A 4,278-nucleotide genomic window follows, 5' to 3' on the forward strand; every position below is an offset into this window, starting at 1 on the left:
CCTCCCCAATCTGCACCAACGTCACCTCCCCAATCTGCACCAACGTCACCTCCCCAATCTGCACCAACGTCACCTCTCCCCCTCGCCTGCACTCAGACAGGAAAAACTGACGTCCAGACTGTCTGCAAAGTATTCCAAAATGAAAGCATGCACCGGTCCTTTTTTCTCCACTAGGTTTCTCTGGCTCCCAGATGGCAGTGGTGTGCACATTCCCACAGTGGCTTCCTTCTTCTATAACTCCATCTACACATGTATTCTACTTCAATTTCATTTCCAGCGCTATCACATTTCTTCCTCTGGACTTGTGCAATATAACATCCAGAGTTTGAAATAAGCTATAAGTTTCAACTACACATCCCTTTGTGTGACTGATGCTGTGCTATGCAATTTATATTGGTCTGTCATCCCAATTAGATTAAGTTCCTTGCCTTAGGGAAGCCTCTCTCACACTGTGTGCATCAGAAACAAGTAAGTAGTACAGGATAAAGGAAGTGTGTAAATTACTCACATAGCTATTAGTTAATTGAGGTTATTTTTACACTTAGAAATATTGCAACATATGAAGGGCTGGCTTTCTGTGATGATAATTGAACTTGGAATAGCTTAGGAAAAGATCACAGTGTAACTAACCCATCCATGCACAGGGGTGACCAGGCATTGTGGGCAGTGCTCATAGGATGGAATAATCAAAGAAGGATTCTAGTGTCACCTTATTAATCAGCAGAGACAAAGCATCCAGGGGTCGATCATTTGGCAAAGCCCCAACACGTGCCTGTTTGCCAAGAAGTCCCTGTCACCTTCGTCCCCTCAAGAGACAAAGCCAGGCGCCCCAACACACTCTGTGACCAGAAAGCCAGGTCTGCATTGCAGGGATCATCTTCCTGGCCTTTTCCCTTCCTTAGCCACCTCATATTTTTTCTATTTGTTTAAAATAGCACAAATTTATGGAAACTGGAAAAATATCAAAAAGCAGAGACATTGTGGTAATAAATCTTCACACCATGACTGTTTGCATATAGTTGATCCTCACTCTGAATATTTTTACGTATGATAATCCCAAAGCAGATTCGAAATTGCACACACTTCTAAAAATTACCATCTATAATTTGATAAATGATAAGCTTATTGTTATAGGTGTTTAATTCCCCAAAAGAGAAAAATTAAAGAAAAAAAGGACAAAATGAGGATACACAGAATGACCATATGAAAATGGTCATTCTGTGTGAGGGATGATTTTGCCCCCAGGGGGCCATTTGGTGATGCCCAGAGACAATTTTGGCTGTCCTAGCTGGGGATGGGACACTGCTGGCATCTAGGGCTGGACACTCAGGACGCTCCTCCACAGGTCCTCACAGCAAAGAACCATCTCCCTCCAAAGTGTCCAGCACCAAGGTGAGAAACCCTGCTTTCCAGGTACCATCCCAGGAAATGGGGCTAAGCCAACACGCTCTCAGGGGTGAGGAAAGGTCCTCACGTAGGCCTGGCGTTCATGGTTCACACCCTTCCTGCTTCTCATGTTTCTGATAATGCCTTTGTACACTGCATCTCCCTTCCCCGTGTCTCAGGCTTCTGGAAGGTGCGTAGAGGATGGCATTGTTTTTGTGCTTGGGTGACCGTCCCCCACCTTGTCATCTCCCCTTCCCTCCAGCCCTGGGCAGGTATAAGCTTCAGCTGGGATCCTGCATCCAAACCCATTTGCTCGGAGCACAACTTCTCCAGATAGCATGGTGGGGCCGAGGATGGGTGTCCAGGTAGAGCACCTGTCTACAGGGCCTCTCGTGGAATCACTCAGGAGGGAGAAGTTGTCTTTTTCTTGCAGACTTAGAATTTGGAGAACGAAGCCTGAGAGGAACATGCCTGGGGGTGACACCAGTGCAAAGGTGGAGTAGGCCTGGGAACACTGTGCCCCTAGATGTGGCTGTGCCTGCTGTCTGTGCCCTGCTGAACACTTCAGTGGTGAAAGAATCAATTAACCCCTTTCAGCTGCAGACATTACATCATAGGTGTCTGTCACTTGCCATCCAGGGCTCCAGTGGCTGCCAGTCTTCAGGACTCCATGACTTCTGCCCTCTCATGTCTGCAAACTCTTTCTCAATGTATCAGACACATGTCCCCCTGTGCCAGCTGTCGCCAGGTGTAAAGGGCAGATGATGGGCAGAAATGCCACTCAAGCATCCAGCGTTCTTCTCATGTTCCTGTCCCATCCTCCTGACTTTGGTGAGTGCCCTAGGCAGGTATTGTGATAAGGATGACCACCTCCGACTTCCCCCAGAGGCTGTGGGCACAGCAGGTGATCCAAGGTGCCTCAGAGTGAGTGCAGAGGGGCGGGCCCACCAGATCTGTTGGCTGCAACAAGTCCTGCACCTGGGTCAGGGGAATAAACTTGGATAGGATTCTTCATTCAAGCAGGGCTCCTGGCCTCCACCTTCTCTGAGTCCCCACATATCTATGGATGCTTTTCCCCAGAATTTACATGTGAAAAAGCCAATTCATTTGATAAAAATTAAAAAGAAAAAAAAAGTGTTGGTTTGAAACACTGAAACAGAAATCCCAATAGCAACTGCTATTTCAAGTTCACTGTATACACTTGAAGGTGACTCCCGCTGGGCCTTGGAGAGCAGGGGTCATCCGCAGCCTTTCTGGCAGCAGGGAGTAGTTTCTGGGAGCACACTTTTTCCGTGAGACGGTGGGGAGGGGCTGAAGTGGACTTAGATTCTCATAAGAGGCACACAACCCAGATCCTTCACATGCCCAGTGTACAGCAGGGTTTGCGCTCCTATGACAAGCTGATCTGGCAGGAGGCAGAGCCTAGATTGTGATGCCGGTGATGATGGGTGGCTGTAGTCACAGAGGAAGCTTCACTCACTCACCCACCACGCATCTCCTGCTGCGTAGCCCAGTTAGTAGCAGGTTGTAGACCAGTACCAGTCTGCAGCCTGCAGATTACAGACCATAGCTCTTCAGGGATAGATTACTAAGAGGTCAGATCCATGACCTGGCCCATGTGTCTGCACCCTACCACTGACTCCTGGCCTTCTGGTCGACCTGGACACCCCATGCATACAGCAGGGAACATTATTTCTGACCTTTGTTCAGTCCCTTCACAACCAAAACTTACAACTGCATTTCCTAATACTGCTCCTGGATTTTCCACAGACCATTTCCCTGTCTGGGTACCCTTACCCATCTGGGACCTGCTCTTACCCTTCAACACAGTTCACTTTCCTTGCACTGAATCAAAGCGACCTTTTCCTAGACACTCTCTGCAGGTCACTTTTAGCAGCGTATAATTTCCTCCCAGTCCTATTCCGAAATAAAATATATATGAAAATAAGTCTGCCTATATCCAACAATTGCTTTTTCCCCAAAAGTTATCTGATTCCGCAAGTTCCACCCTCTTGAGGGACTCTGTACAAAACAGAAAAGTGAAGATTTGATTTTTTTTTTTTTCTCTGCTAAACATCAGCACCAATTAACTTTCTTCTTGCTCTTTTACAGAAAGGGCTAGCCAGAATCTCTAATCAGGAAGTTAACAGACAAGGAACGGCTTAAAGTAATGAGCGATAAAACCACAGAGGAATGTTTCATTTCTAAGGCAGTTTTCCCCGTGAGTTTTCTACACTGTTTATTTCCAGAGTCAAAAGCCGTGTTTCCCAGTCTCGGGCGATAAGAAATGGCTAATAGGAAAAGCAGCGACACCCAGGAAATGTCCAGCAGATACTGAAGGACTGTGCTGAGGACAGTGAAGTGGGGACCAGGGGTCTCAGGGTGGCCATTAGCATGCAAGGCCTGCTTCTCCAATCCGAGAAACGGTAACTACTGATTTCAAACATATTTTTATAGAAGCCATCTCAAATATAGTTCCGCGAAAAATGCTTTGTTTGAATTGCCTTAACATTGTGAATTGTGTTCTCTTGATGAGAGCACGTGAGGAGATTAAAGAATAATGATACTCTAAAAATACCAATGATTTGCACATTCTTTTCCCTCTCAGAGCAATTGGATTTATTACACATTTTTATCCACTTGTCAGGCGTGGAGAAAGCGGGTTCGCACGAACTCTGCAAGTACTATTGTGCTTTCAAAATAACACGATCAAACCACAATCTAAATTTATAAATCAAGCCGCACTGAGCCGTGTTCTCGATGAGACAATGGAGTCCCTCCTTCCTTCAAATCACTTTATATGCTGTAAGTTTGCTCATCAGTTTCCATTTCAGCCATTCAGCACACGGGATTATGGCAAGCATCTTAGCCCAAGCGCTTTGGAGAATAGAA

Source organism: Otolemur garnettii, unplaced genomic scaffold (assembly GCF_000181295.1).
Source record: "Otolemur garnettii isolate 467f Iridium unplaced genomic scaffold, OtoGar3 scaffold00065, whole genome shotgun sequence".
Taxonomy (NCBI): Eukaryota; Metazoa; Chordata; class Mammalia; order Primates; family Galagidae; genus Otolemur; species Otolemur garnettii.